Source organism: Gavia stellata, chromosome 5, assembly GCF_030936135.1.
Source record: "Gavia stellata isolate bGavSte3 chromosome 5, bGavSte3.hap2, whole genome shotgun sequence".
NCBI lineage: Eukaryota > Metazoa > Chordata > Aves > Gaviiformes > Gaviidae > Gavia > Gavia stellata.
Genome location: NC_082598.1, coordinates 53,927,337 through 53,945,459, shown reverse-complemented (window position 1 = coordinate 53,945,459; position 18,123 = coordinate 53,927,337).

Genomic DNA, 18,123 nt, shown 5'->3' with positions numbered 1-18,123 from the left:
TTTGCACCAGGAGGTGCTGGTCCATTATGATGCCTGTAAGTTACCATTTAAAATGCTAGTTCACAGAATCACAGAATCACTAAGGTTGGAAAAGACCTGTAAGATCATCAAGTCCAACCACCAACCCAACACCACCATGCCCACTAAACCACTTCCCGCAATGCCACGTCCACACGTTCCTTGAACATCTCCAGTGATGGTGACTCCACCACCTCCCTGGGCAGCCTATTAGTTATTAGAGCTAACACTATGGGAGAGGTTCTCCCATTTTGGTCATTTGAGCTATTATAGGATTTTCTTACAAGAAAACAACTCTAATCATCATTTCTGCTGTCAAACAGAAAGGGTATTCACATGAGAACTTCTTGCTGCAGTCCATAGATAAAGGCAAGGCCATGCATGTGGCATAATCAACGGTACCAAGTAGGAGCTGCCTGCAGGCTCCTCTCTTACAATGAGCTGGCTGAGTTTATCCTGCGACCAAGCCATTTATGCCACACAACCCAGCCTGAAGGCCATGCAACACAGCTCAGGACTGCACTTACTCAGGCTAACTGCTGTATGTCCACTGACTGCTAGCTATACTGTGGTTGCCTAGTCAGGACCACTGCAGGGGCTGCTTTGATTTTGTTTCAGTCTGAACTTTGACACTTTTACAGTTCAGAAGGTAGTGATTCCTGAACTGAATATGAAACATCAAATTGCACTGAGCAACAAGAAGTTGGAACTGCTGTTTATTGTGGAGAGACAAAATAAAATAAAAGGGCAGAGACATTATGGATAAGGAATCTGCCCAAAATTATGTCACTGTAGCTTCTCCCTGCATTCTCTGGGAGCCAGGCTGTCCAATGGCAGAAAAAGGATCTGTGTATGAAGAATCTGGCTGTGACAGCTTCAAAAATAAAAGGTAGTGACAAAATGCAAGAGCATTGAGTTAAAGCTCCTGGCCTTGGTATCTCATGTTCTCAGGGTATCATGATCTGTTGCTCTTAGCCTAGCCTTTCCCCTTTCCAGATACACAAGATACAAGTGTCGAGGCTTCCTACAGACGATAGCATGATCATTTGAAGCACTGAAAGGCAGGTCTGTGGAGTACCTTTTACAGCTATCATCTGCCTACATCCCATGGCAGCACTGTTCCCCATTACTTCTGTCACCGTGGTCTTCCTTATCACAGGTGGGCTCTCCAGATCCTCCTGGCTGCAGCAGGAGTCTGTGCACCATTCAGTTTTTATATATTAAGGAACCTCAGTTAGTTCTCAGGGAATGAGTTCAAGATTAAGCTCTTCTGAAGTCCTCCAGTTCTCTACTCTGCCACCTGAGAAGAGGAAAATAACAATATCATATTCTTTCAATATATTTCATGTCATCAGTTTTCTCAAGGAGGAATTTTACAGTTCTGCCATCCTCTCTTCTGAATACACTTGAGAGATACACCCTACTTCTGCAAAAATAGCATGTTACATTTGCAAGATATTCAGGCACATGCAGCAAAATGTAAATGTGCACAAACTCTATTTCTTGCATTCAAAATGGAGTTTCAATTATTTTAAGGTAAATCCAGTGCTATAAGAAGAAACAGAAAAGCTTATAAAATGGAATTTATGATCTGTGCACAGGTAAGGAAATTACAAAATACAGTGAGTTCAAAACAAACTCATGAAAAATTGCACTGAGGGGGAAAGATCGTATCAGCTAAGCTATCAATTAAAGATGTTAGTGGATGTAGAAGATGAAAAGTATGAAATGGCCATTATATAGAATAATTGCTGGGAGCCAAATGATAGGAAAGAAATAGAAAATGAAGAAGAGATTAAAAAAATAATAGAGAAAGGGAAAAAATCTAAGATGGGTGCAATTGTCAGATTAGGAGAGAGAAGTATATTAGTAATAGAAAGAGTGTCTTTTAATCCAGAGGTAATTTATAAAGAATGACTTTGAATCTGTCATTCTGAACTCAACATGACATCAACAGAAGTTGCCTCACTGTTGCTTTGTAGACACTTGTATTGTGAAATCTGACAGTCAAACGACATAAAAAACAGCACAGTGCCTAGCTGGGAACTGTGGCCATGGGCATTGGAGCACACTCCTCTACTTAAGAGAAGTCTCACTGGTCTTTGATATGTGTTCCTACAGGGAAGGACTTTAATGTTAAACTTTTCCTCCATAGACTCACTCCATGTTAGGAACATATTAAAGATAAAGGGTGCTGTAGGAAGGTGATTGGTGACCTTGCATTGAATTTAATCTATTAGAGCAGAATTATTTTAGCTGGCATTCATCTTACTGAGAGAATTATTTCTTGGCACTCACTACTGTAGCAACTGAACACATAATGAACATTAATAGATTGTTTTCATCATCATAAGCCTTATGTGAGCTGAGTAAGAATTAGCCCCATTTTGCAGGTGGTGAACTAAGCCCAATCCGTCAACATGATGAACATGTCCTACATAGTGTTGTATGCCCTCAACTCCTATTGGAATTGCAGAGCAGTGAATACCTCGGAGAAAGCTTTCAGACATCCAAGCATTTTGTTTAAGTGATTTGCTAAAAGTTCTACATGTGTGGTGTTCCTTATTCTCAATTACACTAAAACCATATTACATTAACTGGGCAGGAAGCCAGGAAACAACAATCTGAACCCTACAATACTAACCTAGTGTCTTAACCACAGGATCATTCTTTTTCCTTAAAACAGGCACCAAAAAAATCCAGGATTTTCATCAAAAATGGATGTTGGGATAATGGAATCGGTGCAGTTCCCTGGCACAAATGACAGTCTGTCAATGAGATCAAATGGATAGAAGCAGGAAAGTGGGGGGGGGGGGGTGGTGGTGGTGGTGGTGGTGGTGGTGTGTAAGGAAGCAGTAGAAGAAAGGAGTGGCAAGATTGAGAGGGTGTGGAGAAGGTCAGTACTACCAGAAAGTGAGGAAAGACAACGTGTTTTTTAGTAGTGGTAGTGCATGTAAAGGAGGCCATTATGGGAGTGAGAACAAACACAGCAAATGGGAAGACATGAGTAAATGTATTGCATATGTTTTAAATGAACAAATCTTCAGTACTTGGTATGTTATTTGTATCCAGACACAGGTAAATCTCTGGAAAAAGAAGTCATATATACCTTAGAACACCACAATAGCTATAAATATAATGCGATTTCTACCAAATGGTGGTTTGGATTTTATGTTTATTGTTAATTGTCCTTTATGACTCGTGTATTATATCCTTAGCATGTTACAGTGTTAATATTGATTAAGTAATTATTAAATGTTGAGATATACTTCTTTATATTGATCTACCACTACAATAAAAATTGTGCTTTGGGGTTTGCTTTTTATTTTATTTATTGTTATCATTCACAGAATTCTCCTAAGTCCTACACAGCAGCTTTTAGACAACTTCTTGAGAGAATACTTGTTAAAATGATTTCAAAGACTTGGGAATTAACACCCTAAAATCAAAGGGCATTAGGCAGAGGGTTTGATCTTGCAGCTTTGTGCTCTACCACCTTCTCCGACTCCTTTTGATCCCCTTCACCTTTGCTGAAGCTAACTACTGCCCAGCAAGCAAACCACAAGTTGTCTAGCAGGGAACACCTGTTCTCCTCCCTTAGACCAGTTTATTCTGCAGTGTCACTTATATATTCATTTATATTAGATGCTGTTTCGGACAATTCCTTCCAGCTGCCAGGTCCCAGCCCTTCAATGTTATATTCCTCTGTAGGAAGGAGAGATGAACTACATAGACAAAGGCATAGCAACGTGCCTATTGATGAAAGAAGGGCCAGTTTTCTTGAGAAAGATAGTATGCTTTACCAGAACAATTCATCCTGCTACTCTCAGGCCCACAAGCCCTTCATCAAGTGTGTGAAGTTCTTCTAAATAATTTTTGAAAAATTACTACAATATGCTAAAATTATAAAGCACAGTGGAAGAAGGCACAGGAACGGACTGACCCAATTACTCCTGTAAAATTTCCCAAGTTAAGATTTTCTGTTGTATCTCTGGTTGAAGATACCACTGGTGCCTAATACTTTTACCTGGTGTGTCATACACGGTGATCAGAGACTTTCATGGTACAGCATCCTCTGTTCAAAGATAGAGCTTTTAAAATGATCCTCACATATTTGCTGTATCAGATTTTCTGGCAAAAGGACCTTCAGCAGGATTTGTGGTCTGTTCAAGCAAATGTCAAGAGCTGTTATTCACCTTGTGCTCACATTCCCCTCTCTTAAGGGAGAACCGGCTACCTAAACTTCTCTGGGTCAACAATGGGGGAAGTGAGAAAGAGCCAACAGTCTAACAGAAAAAAGGTGAGCTGGTAAGACAAAGATCACATGCTGGGCTGAATAGCAGCTGATCTGTCATCCAGTCTATTAACGCTGCAGTCACTCACCGTAACTTTTACCCCACATTGGTCATTGGCTATTTCAATGAGAGAAATACAGTTTGTCAAAATACCAGCTTTTCCTGTTAAAAATACCTGTCAGATATTTTGCATGTCACCTCTAGAGGGAGTGGTCACTTTCTGAGAGCGTGTTGCAAATGCCCCGCCAAAGTGATTTGTCTTGTGTAATAGCTGCAACCTCTTTTTAGAAAAACAGTAAAACATCTTTTAAATAATCCCACTTAAGATTTAAGCTCAGTGCTGCAGAAAGCTGTCATGGTGATTTTTATTTCAGAGGCTGAGAGAAAGGGAAAATGATGAAAATTATTCTGACCTTTATTCCAGTATAATGGGAGTGGATTAGTTCTGTGGTTACTGTATAGAGAGCTTTGATGTTTTAGGATGAAACCATAGGATATTTTTCACTGCTCACTTTTGAGAAACCACACACACAGCATAAATGTAACTTGAGTTTAAAGAAAAATGTATGCACACACACAAAACGCACGCACACACGCACACAGATCAGCTCAGATACTACAGAGAATATCGATGTGCAGTAAATTGGAAGTCTTTGATCTCTTACCTGTACATATTCCCCCATGTGATCAGTTTTATTCCCCGTGTCCTTTGAGTTGTCTGTTATTTTAGCATAGTGCCAGGTATCTGACTACTATAAAAATATTGCAGTGCCTCACTTGAAGGAGAGCACAAGGGCACACAAGTGATGTACATAAATCTGGACACACTCAAGACTAAGTGTTGCAAGAACAGTAAGGCTTCTGGCAAGTTAGTTTGACTCTCACAAAATAATTTTTACTGGAAAATAGGTCTTTTAGGGTATGCTTTTTAGGGGCTGTATTAGTCAAGACTGCGATGCAATGGCAAGAAGACAAAGCTGTGAAGGAGGCTGTATGTGACCAGCTATAGGAATTAGAAGGGAGATTGGCAAGGCAATCATATCATGCATATGAAAATCTATGAGCATATTACTGAATACCGGAAAGCAAGGAGTAAAAAAGGCAGAACAGTGATTCAGTTTCTCTAAGAAATTATATCCATTACTTTTAAAACCTACACAATAGATCACTTGAAAAACAAAGAATGAAACAGTATTATTAAGGCCACCTACAGCCTACGGACCTGCTTACATACATATGGTAAATTTTCAGCTATGACACTTACTTGTTATTAAAAGCACTCTGTACTGCTGATGTCATCAGGTTATTGAGCACTTCCCAGCTCAAATTGTTTGAACATGAAGAAATCCGTAGAAAAAATAATTAAATCCATAGTTCTCCTCCATACAACATTATTTCAATTGGATTTGTTTATTAGCCAGTGTTAATTGGCATAAGGTCAAATATTCAACCCACTTATGTTATCATTTTTATCTTTAAGAGCCTAAGGACATATTACTAGTCATTACTTAATTACAATTTCCCTTCAAGTACATTTAATGAAATACCAGGTATGAGAAAGTAACAACTTGCAAGAAATTTGTGGTATGCCATGTATCCTCTTTGTATGTGGCTGTGTATGTTTTGTTAATAATTTTTTTTTGTTGTTGTCACTGTGTCACACTTCCAAGGACCAGAATTTTAATGTTTTAAGAACAAGTAATGAGAAAACTCCAAAATTCTTAAAACATAAAACAAGAATAGGCAAAAATTACTACATATGTTCCATACATAATATTCCCAGCATCTCACAGGAAAAATAGGTTGATTCTCTTCTCTCATCCCATGCTATCAAGACTGACTGGATTGTCTATTTACCATATGAAACAAGAAAGAGGTAGGATGTTATGAATCAAAAGGAGATACATAGACAAAAAAGACAGGGTGAAGATAAAGTATATTCCACATCTTCCCCATGTCACAATCTCTGACGTTTCTTAACAGCATTATGAACTGATCTTGAAATTTATTATTGCCAATATTTTTTTATTCAGTCATCAGAGAGAAGTAGCTTTTTCCACTAAAAACAGATGACTTTCAGTGGCTGAATTAACATTTCTGAATACAAAACACTGTGTATTACTTGAGCCAGTGAAGAATATTTGACTTAATATTATTCAACAGACTAATTATGGAGAAGATATCCAACCAAATAAACTAATTTAATGGCAAATCTTAAAACTAGGGAGAAATGTTTTCCTTGCATATTTAGTCCTGTACTGAATTTGACTTAGGACAATAAGAGAAGCAAATCCTCCAGCTGGTCAGCTTCACAGGAAAACAACCCAACCTGAGAACAGGGGTCCAAAATCAAAGGACTTGCAAGCTCTGCTATTGTTACTGATGGACTTCATAGGTTCGGTTATTTAAACAGATAAATGAAGGAGGTCACAGCATCTGCTGAGAAGGTTTGAAGAGTTTAAATAAACACCTTGTGAAAAGTTGCTCTACCTTATACTACTTTTCCTAACCATCATGTACGGAAAATATCTCCAAGCCTGGCTTTATTATCAAGCCCTGAGATGAAAACAGCCCTGGAAAGTCAAATGTTTCTTTCTCTAGCAAGGATAATCGCTCTACAGCTGCTGAAGCCAGGCTCTGTACTTGTACAAACTCACATTCTTGATAAATATGTACTACAATGTATTTTTAAAATATGGTGGTTGGCACAAGAATAATGTGTGGATCCATCTTTTTGTCTCTCTCCAGTGGTACTCTTTGTACTAATACATAGGAAGAGTGTAAATCATGTTTAGTCAGGAACCCTGGCTACAGATATAATTATTGGAGTCCAGGGCTTTGTGGTTCACAACTATGTTTTGCAGAGATTGATCACTAGAATGTTTCACTTTGATGTGTACACCAGATTACCTGAGGACAGGTCTTACAGTATTGTCTCAGAAGCATCAGGAATTAAAAAATTATTTTTTAAATAAGAAGAGCCAAATCGTTGACACCACAGGCCTATTTGGTAGTACGTCTTGGCTATACTACTAGTGGTCCTAGTCCCTTCACTTACACTAGCAGAACAGCTACTCCATCACAACTTCTCCTTTTTATTATTTTTAATGGTTTCTTTCATGTATCTGGTTAATGGTGTGGACACACAAATGGTCGAATCAGTAGGACTGGGTGAATGGCAACGTGTGACAACAAGGGCAAGAGTAAGGAGCACAGAGCATAGCAGGGGCAGGGATCTCTTAAGCTGGTTCCCAGCTGGCCTCCTCTGGTTCCCAGATCTCATTTTTTCTTTGGAGAAGCAAGTGTAATCTATGGCAAAATACGACTGTTCCTCACCCAAACTCAGTCAAAAGGAGGAACAAACAACAGAATGATGGCTTGAGGATTCAGGCTCCGGAGGTTACAACTCTCTGCACCCTAGTTAAAGACTGGTCTTAAATAATCATCACTCATCCCTTAGACCTGCATCTAACTTAAAGAATACTCTTAAATATTTAGTTATTTTCTCATGCTTTTAACATACATCAGAACTGCAGATAGCAAGGAGAGGAGGGGTACAGCTGAACTGCCAGTAACTGCACCTCTACCTACCTGGTGGCTGCTACACACTAGGAATGAAGAGATTTTACTGTTCCACTTTGTGCTTGCAAATAATTTTGTCTAATAATGTACCTATGAAATTATTGACTACAACGTGTGCTGAAAGGCCATGTCTCAGCTTGGCTGAAATCTACCTCTGAGTAATGCTATGGAAAAAATTAAAAGAAGTTGGGAGAGAAAAGCTCTTTTTTCACCCTCTTTGTTCTGCATTTGTATGAGGATGAAGTAGGCTGCACTGCAGAACAGTAGTTTTGTCACAGAAGATATCTTAGCTGAAAAAAAGAAATAACCTTGTCACCTTCTGTATCCTTTGCTGAAGTTAACATTATGTCGTTATGCTTCTGGTATTTTACAGTGAGACACTGAGTCAAAATAACATTTCTTTTGTCTTTCTATTTTTTTGTCCTCATCCTCAGAGCCTTGAACTCTAGGCATAATGTGGGCCTTGAATTAAACATCTGCTCTCTCTGGATTTTAGATATTTGCACCTTTACTAGGGACTTCAGCATGGGAGTGTAACCCTGTTCTTGCTGACACTGGTGTAAAGTAGGGATCATTACAATGCAGTCAGTGGAATTACTCTGGTAGAAGATGGGAGTAAATGGTGCTCTGGATTGTCCACAGACTTTCAGACAATTGGAAAAGATGTTGCAGTATGTCCTCCAATTACTATTAACAAAAGCGCTCTTCCCCACATAGCCATTTTTCTCAAAGTGCCAATTTCTTTTGAGCTCTGCTTCCCATTAAGACTTTTCCTGAATAAGGGCAAATGAGAGTGATGCTCACTTTCATCAGCTGAGCAGTATTGGAGGACTGGCCTTGCTATTACTATACACTCACAAGCAGCTCAGAAGCAATTGCAACACACTTGGTTGTCTAATTTGAAACTTTAAAAAAAGAAAGAAAAGGTTTTTTAAGGCTCAGCTCAGTAAGAGAATAGCCTGTGTAGCAGCATTTAAAACTTTCAAGTGCTTTTTAGAACAAAACTCTTGAGAAGAATTTTTTCCTCTCTTCTCTTTTCTAGCATCCAGGATGTGGTGTGTTTCTCCTGCGAGAATTCATGACAGCAACAGATATCTTGGAGGTAAGGTAAGAACTGTGAGAAAATGTTTTGCCTTGATTGTTATTAACATGCGCAGATTTTACAGCAAAAAGCAGACCTGGTCTTGGTAGGTGGGTGAAGGAGAATGTTCAGATATATAGAAATTAAACTGTTCAGATATATAGAAATTAAAACAAGCTGTGAGCTTTGAACAGCAATCTCAGTCTGGCTGACAAATTAAATAATAAAGTTCTGCACTGAGGCCTCTGGGTGATGTAATGAGTGAAATCCATTGACTTCTGTCTTTCCTGAGTCTGGGAGAAGTCTTGCTCATGGCCTGTGAGCCCAGATCTGACACAGGCACTCAGAGCTAACCCAATGGTCAGGGTCCTGGCAGTCTGTTTAAACTAAAAAAATTTTCATCTCTGTGATATCAAATTTATATCCATTTAGACTCCCTTATATATGTGTAGACTAAGAATAACAGAATCTAATTTAGGCAATTTTATTAATAATTTCTGAATCAAACTCTGTATCTGTTTTCTAAGGGAAATTAAATAAAGAAGATGTCCTGTTCATATTTATGAGGGATTTTCCTCTACCTCAAAAACATATCCTCTGGCTTATTGTTCCTAAACAGTTTTTCAGAAGAATGCAAGCCAAGAAGCTGTTTACACTGGGATGCACACAGCTGTCTCTACTTACACTTATATTTTGTGTCAGCATATAAGCAGCTACCAGCTGAGGAGTACCTCTTGAGCTGGAGTGAAGTCTTTGCATGCTCTGTACCTGCTATGTCCAATGGGGAAAGATTATGCATGTAATGGAGTTTATTGCAAAGTCCGTGCTTTATCAAATTTAATGCATTTATTGGTACAGTTATTCCAGGTTTTTTTCTGCTTATAGGCCAGTTATTCCCCATCCGGTCTTATCAGAATTCATGAGCAATACTGATTGGAAAAAAATGATGATGAACAAATTCTAATACAATTTTAGTTCTAATATGAAGATGTTCTACTAAAACAAAAGTTACTATAAATTTGTAGGAAATTTTCAATAGAGAAGAGTTGAGTCAAAAGGACTGAGACTGAAGCAGTCTGATTTCTAAGTGGCTTTTGTTTGCTTTAGCAATCGTGCTGAACTTACCGTTACAGCTTAGGTAAAAAAAAATTGTTTGTGTGAGAAAATATTTACTATTTTGCATCCTTGTGGCTTAAATTCTCTTTGGTAAAAATCTGATGGAAATCTGGAGTAACTTTCAGTGTCTACAGAGATTAAAGCTTTTTCATCAGGAAACCTCAAAATGCTACACAAACCCCACAAGTAACAGTTTTGTTAAGGGAAAAACTGATAGAAAGTTTGCCCAGGCCATACAGTTGCAGATGGGTAGAAGTGAAATCTTCCTCTGAAGCTCTATCCACTTAGTATTTTTTCCTCTTACTCTCTTAAATAAGTCAGTCCAGTATTGTATATACGTATGGCATACATTGTATATGTGCTTTTGGGGTTCCTGTCAAGTTTAATCAGTATGAGTAGGGTATGTCTCTGTACGATTACAAAGATGATGATCTAGCTTTCATGAAAAAAAATCCCACCAAAAAACACCAAAAAACTGTCCAGGCCTGTTTGGAAAACCACTGCCTTCGCTGGCGCCATTTGAACTTGATTATTTTTTTCCCCTTCCCCTAGTCTCTTCTTATTAATTCAAATTTGAAAGATATTCCAGTATTTTGATTATAGCTACTGTAGAATTTGTTTAAAGGAATTCCAATTACAGCGAGCTACTGGAAATGTTTTACAGAATCTCACCCTGAAGTTGTGTGTGTCAGAGCCTCAGCACTTTATCAGAAGTTTTATACATTCTCCGTTGATGTTGCAGTTTGTCTGCATCAGTGATGGGAGCTAGTGTGGGTAGGGGCAGAAAGGAAGTGTGTGCACTCTCAGGGTGCTGCATGGAGCTCCCTTGCCCTTGAGAGGTGGCACATGGATGTAGCATTCTTTCCAAATTAATAGGATTGAAATGGCTGGGCAAAAGGTGACGAAGTCAAAAGTTTCAAAGCTGCTTGCACATGAATTCTCTTCTAAAATAGATTTAATATGTGGGAGGAGAGCATTTCAGGTGTTGATTTTTTAACTCCAAAGTTAGCATAAATACTTCATTATATTGCTTGGTATTTCTGTCTGATGGGCAGAGTGGCACCTATATGCCTACTTGACATCTTCAAATTATCATATTGCTTAGTCATTTTCTTTAAAGTATTTCTAAATATTATTTTTTGTTGTAATTGTGTCTAGTGGTTAAGTCATAGGCTTGCAACAGAACTTTCCATCAGGGAAATTAGCATTTTAGTCTTAAATGTTAAGCACTTTTCATGTTACCATTCTAAAGAGATGGGTTTATCAAACCTGTTTTAAGAAAGCAATGTTCACTGTCTGAAGGAATCTGATCTGGTTCTGTTTACAACTGTTCAAAGTGTAGAAATGCAGAGATACCCTGGAATAAGACAGACACAGACAACATTGCTGGAGTGGTTTTGCAGCATTACTTAAGTGGATTTGCCTCATCTTGGAGGCCTTAACTTTGCTTGATGGCTCCTTAATGAGACTACTAGTCAAAATTTCAGTGTGAGCCTTTCAAGTATGACAAGACTGACTGCAAACAGCCCCCATAGCACTGCAGAGCACATATTTGTTTCTCTAGTTTGTCTGCTTAACTCTGTTCATTGTGTCTCCTCACAACACCCTGCCTAACTAACCTTGAGAAACGTAATTATACACTCACTATTGATTAGTAAGGATCCATATTTAATTATGTGTAACATGTTCCCCTCTTAAACTTTTAGTTCTTTTTTCATCAACATGTCATGTCAGACTGCAGGTTGCTTTCAGCCATTGCAGTAATGATCTTCATAGGCAAGTGAGGTTTCCCTTCCTTAAATTGCTGAAGGAAGAGATTTATTTCCTGCTCGTCTAGCTGCAGAAGCGTGACCAGTCATTCCTCATTGAAGAATTTTATTTGTATTTTTTGCAATGAAAACAGTTTTGCTGAGACAGTGCTTTGAGATCTTTGCATCGAATCTGTACTGCGGTCTCTGGGGATGATGTCAGTTAAATGTGGACCTATTGCCATAGCAGTTTCTTTATTTTTAGTTCACAAAAACTGTTAAACACTAGTGGTATAAGATCACGTACTTGAACAAACCTAAAGTCTTCCCTAACCGGTTCTTATTTACTGCAAAAATAAACTTTTCCAGTAGAACTTTTCCAGTATAATTAACAATTCCTGAACCCTAGCTCTAGCATACTACAAACTATCTGACTTTGCAGACAGTCTCCTTAGAAGTAGTATGTGGTGATTTGCTTCCTGTTGAAAAAGGAATCATGCACGAAATAAACCTTACTTTACAATATTTTTCTCAAACAGGAGCCTAATCGAATCTTCCTCCAGGGCAAATCTAATCTATGATCCTTAGAGATGCAGACTGCAATTCTTGCTTCTGAATCTGCATCCCCCACGTGTTTTGTTTTTTTTTTTTTAATTAGTTCAGTGAAGAAGAATTAAAACCAGAGGACCTTAGTCTCTAAGTCTGGTTCACATATGCTCTAAATTGGAAGAAAGGCCATGACAGCAACTCACATCATTGCAGTAGTCCCAAAAGCCAGACCTTCCACCAGACGGCACTTCAGCACTGGAGCTCTTGCCTAGACCTTCCCCAGTCCCAAACATGGGCTGATTGCTACTGATAATTCAGGGTCAAATTCAGAAGCATCAAACTGGGTGCTGAGGGAATTAAGTTGGGATGAAAGAAAATTAAAAAGTCTCTCCCCAGAGATCACCTCTGTCTTCTTGCTGAAATAGCTTCTACAGATTTTACATAGCATGATGATATTTGTAGGAGCATCCTGGCGTGCTTCCATGGACTTGGCCTGTCTGTATATGACAACCTCTGCATTGTGCAGAAGCTGTGCAGCCATGTCATATTCCTTCCTCATTACCTCTTGGGAGTTTTGGTTGCTACCAAGGCAGATCATGGAAGAGTAAAAGGAGAATGAATGTGTCCTCAGAAGACACCCTTACTAAAATACTTTCCTATGCAGAAACTGTACTGATGAGTTCACTGCTTAGTGGGGCTATTTCTGGGTTGTTTACACTCACCTCTTGCTCAGAGCTGTGCCTAGTGTAAGCAACTAGTTTTGAAGGTTTGCTTAAGATAGTAGTGCAGTGTTAAGCAGCAGAAGCATTTTCCTTCAAATATAGCTATACTCCAAAAGAAAGTAGTTCTGAGTAGCTTGTTTGTGCAATAAAGCCAGTTAGTAATGTGCTTTGGGAGCTGTTTGGATCCAAGATGTTGTAAGAACATTATAACTGGAAAGTGCTTTTAATGGCAAATGGTGTGTTTGAAGTAATAAAAGGAAAGAGTTTGTAAGGGAAGTGTAAAGATCAGGTTCAAAAGTATATCAGAGTAACTAATAGGGCTATAGCAAAGATTTACATGCAGTAGTGTCATGGGGTTTTGTTTGTGTCGTAAGCATCCCTGGTAAACTATAGGACTACAAAGCATGATGCTGCCATCACTGAACTGAGAATGAAATACTCATCTTGTAGTTGATAAAGGAGGTATAATAATATCTCATGATAAAAATAATAATTTCTAAAATACAGGATGACTTACGTTTTTCCTTCACACTGAACAAGAACAGAATGAGAAAAACAGTAGTAATCCTAAGGCTTGTTCATTCTCTGAGCAAGAACTAGGTCTCCCAATCTTCCAGGCTCTCTAGATCAACAGAAAAAAAACCAGACTGTGAAAACCTGTTTAAAAGTCACTTCTAAATACAATAAATAGCCAGTGGATTTTGAATAGGTCTGCAAACAAAAGGCAAAAGAAATGTGTAATATTCATATATCAGAATATGAGTTGCATTAATTAAATTAAATCTTTTGTGTGCTAGAAATCAGAGACTAGAAAGACATTGTTTTATACTCAGGATACGTGTTGCTGGTACTGTAAAAGTATATTCTCCTGCTAGTAAAAACTTCTGATTGAAATTCTCCATTTTCTACTACCATTGATTAGCTCTGGTGCATCCTGCAGACTGTTTCTGCTCTTATTTTACGTCTGATAACACCACCATGATGAATTGTGTTGTGAAGTTCTAAAAATAACAACAACCCTCAAACAAACATGATCATTTGTGGAACTAGAGAAAGGTGTGCAAGATGGTGATGGCAAGATGATCAGCAGAAGAATTTTGTTCTGAGAAGTTCGCTATGAGGGTTTACAAAATAGCTTGTGTGCGCTGAGACAGAAAATATGATGAGATGAGATTTTATCTGAAAATTACATCCAAGCTGCTTTTTTATAATTATTTTTTAATGAAAGCTTACTGGCATATCCTTGTCATTTTTTACATTTGGGAAGGAGGAGAAAACGGACAGGAAATTACCTAACTAAAGTAGTCCTATACAACTTACATTCCTGCTAAATGAGTCACAGATCACCTAGTAACCAATGTCTACATCAGGTAGAGAACTCTGGCAGTTGATTTAAAAATTGCTCATGGAAAGTACTGTTTCCAATGTATTACCTGGAGCCATGGCAGATTAAAAATTTTCTAGATACTGTCTTTAAGAGCAATATGAACACTATTGACACTTGACTTCTTGATCTCAAAATACAAATTGCACCACACAGACAATATGACATCCATCCCTGCCTTCTCTTAGCTTTTGCAGAACCAGTGTTACAGCGCAAGCAGTCAGTCAGTCCTATACAAGTAGGTAGGCACAGTGCCTCACATTTTGGTCTGCTGGATGCGAACTGAATCCTGACATGTAAGAAGTCAGTGTGTAAAAGTGATGTCACAGTGCGTTTCACATCTCTTGAGGACAGTATCACTAGTTTCATGAGCTATTTGGAGTAAAGCTTGTTTACTCTCAACACAGGTGTCTATGTATGTAAGCTAAATTGAATAGATTTGTACTGCAAACACCAGACTGAACATCAGTGTTTTCCACTTTGTAATGAGCAGGGAAGAGGAGAGTCATATACTTACATTTATTTTGTAATGTATATTATTTATATGTTTGAAATTACTGTGTGTCCAATTTTTTGAAGAATCTAATAAGCATAGATCCGGTGTGGAGCTATTTTAATATCCTAAATGTCAAACACCCTCCCCCACAAAAAACCACCCTGACATTTGAGACCTAATTTTTTTCTTCAAGCTATATGCATGCATATACAAATAAGTAGTGGGTTATATTAATATTCCGTCTGACTCTAGTATCATATGCATGTAGCTGCATCTTAAATTGCCAGTTTACAGGCCATTGTAGCTATTTTGCAGGTGATTCCTAGCCACTGCTTGTATGCAAATCTTGCATAGAAAACTACTGTAGAAATCTTGCATATTCATTGACTGTGTTGCTTGTATTTTCAATTAGAAAGTAGTACCCCTTCCTAAATGGTAATGTCAGCCATTCAGATGATGCTTAGGTAACTAAATAACTATTCAGTGTTACAGTTGTGATGGTGTACATCTTAACAGAAGTGGGCACGTTATACGTGGGCAAAGTTATACGTCATGAAGTATGCATTTAGCATTTAGCAAGAATATAGACAAAACCTACACCCTTTTTTTTTAATTAAATGTTCTTGAATCAAATAATGTGACAAATCAAACAAATGCCTGAAATAAGGAATTTTGAAAGACAGAGAGAGGGTCTAAAAAAGAGTAGAGGGCAACTCATCTAGATTTGGACTCATCTATCATATCTGGGTTGACAACTACAAATGCGAGACTATGTCTTTGCTTTAAGAAAACTTCTCCTCCTTGGTGAGTCTATCAAAGCTTTGAGATTCATGTTTGTTCTGAAACAGGGAAAATAACTTCTGACAGCAAGACCTGGGAAAGCAAAAGTTTCAGATTTCATGAGATTTTAAAACATTCATCTGACTTTTAGTAGATCCACAAAAACATTAAGTACTAGAGGAAATCACAATGAGTGTCCTCACTGATATTTGTCTTTGGCTGCTCTGCTCCAGCCGTCTGTTAGGTTAATGTGTATAAAAGCACTGCTAACAAGGCCCAGCTAAGAGGCCCATTTTTTCACGTTAATACAAGAAGGAGAAGTGTCAGAATGTGACAGTCATCTGCTGTAAAGTTGCTTGATAAATGCGTGTACTAGACGGGGAAACTGCAGTCAAATTGTGTTATTTTCTAACTAGCTCTGCCAGTTAACCAAGACACAGTTGTCCTCCAGGAACAATTCATGGTCTGTATTATATCCTGTCATTTACATGGCCTTAGAAAGTCTTTAGGCCAGTCATGTCTGATACGGTAGAGAATCTGAAAAGATTGGGTGGAAGAATCAGCTCTCCTGCACTCACCCTGTGATGGGGAACCTCAGAGCTAAAGAAACCGTCTCAAATGGATCCCTGCTGATTACAAGAAGTAGCAGCCACTCTGCAGGGATCATCACTTGGTCTCTCTTTTTAGCGGCATTGATGCCTGGGAACCCTGATGGTCCTTTACGTGAGAGAGAACTTTTATGTTATTGAAATAGCATTGCTTCATGAAAACGTCATGAGGAAACAGGGCAGGGATATGAGGAAATAGGGTAGGGAAAACCTCAAATGGTACAAGGAAGAAATTTCTCTTCAGGAGGATGTTTTCTCTTGGATGGTGTTGAGAAGAAAAAGAGAATAAAAGAATAGGCGAAGGTTGTGTAGAGAAAGCACTTGTTATTCAAGGCACTAGAAGAAAAAACTGAAGGAACTCTGGTTCCTTTAACAGTTCAAAGAAGAAGGTTAAAGTCCTGGTCTGCATTCCTAGACCATATCTCATTACACTTAAATGAAGGACGCTGTTTAATTTGATAAGAAATACTTGTATCAAATACTTTGGACTTGGACACAGCCTAGTCAACACCTTATGTGAGTGGACCAGAAGCCCTCAGATAAACATGAAGACATAAAGAAGACAAAATGAGGATCTCAGAATAAAAAGTTGCAAGGACTGATGTGATATTTAATTCTTTAAGGTCTGCTAAGCTGAAATTAATGGAAGGATATAAGTCTGAAAATTTTCTAGCAAAACTGAGTAGAAAAGCATGAGTTTTGTCAAGTATAATATGCCTGGGAGCTTTCATATTATTCAGATGATGTCAAATGCAGAGTAAACAGTATAAATGCTGAGGTTTGAGAAACTCTGTGTGAATAAATATGTGCCTATCACACTTTAGACATAAAATATTCATATATTGCAATGCTAATTCTTCCCTAACTGGACGGCTTCCTGAAAAAAAAAAAGGATGTGTTTACAGAAAAGTCACTAGCTACAAGTTATACTTAATATTATCGGTACAAACAGTGGCTAGAAACACTAACTAGCCCTTTTTTAAACTCCATTCTCTTTTAATTGTGAACCTTCACATTACAGGGTGATAATTACAGAAGCATGGGGGCAAACAGCATTTTTCCTGCATCATTGCCTAATAGTGTGGAGCTGGTTGGGATTCAAGTCCAGACCCTGAATTCAGTGGTGTCTCAGAAGCAGCTACAGATTAGTGTTTAATAAAGAATAGGTCAGCTATGACCAGCTTTAATTGAAAAGGGACAGCCAGAGATAACTTCAAATGTAACACCATGGTTTCTTGCCCATTTGAAGAAAAGAAGAGCTCTCACTTCCTTAAGTGCCCTTAGTGCTGATGGGAAAAGCCCAGCATTTTCAATCCCTCTGATCAGGCCCAGGGGCAATACTAAATAAAAAATTATGTATATATATACTATTTTTATTGGATACTTTGGTCATTTGCAGCACTGTGGACTGAGAGAGACAGCTCACCTGTTTGTATGGCAAGTCTGAAGAGAAGAAGCAATTTTAATCAATGCATAAGCATTGCTCAGCTCCTTCATCATGCTCCAAGTAAACACGTATGCAATGGAACTATCTGATTCTTTGCCTCTGTTCCTAGATCTGTACATTTGGAATGATAATCTCTAGGGATAAATAATGGTCTTTAAACTTGTGGGGTACTGTGATAATGGAGTGATACTACAAAGATATCCGTAAAGAGATAGGTGCTCCAGAGCAATCTTTTCCCAGGGAAAACAGCATGCACCCTACTGACATTGCAATTACCTAGCCTGCCTTCACTTGCTT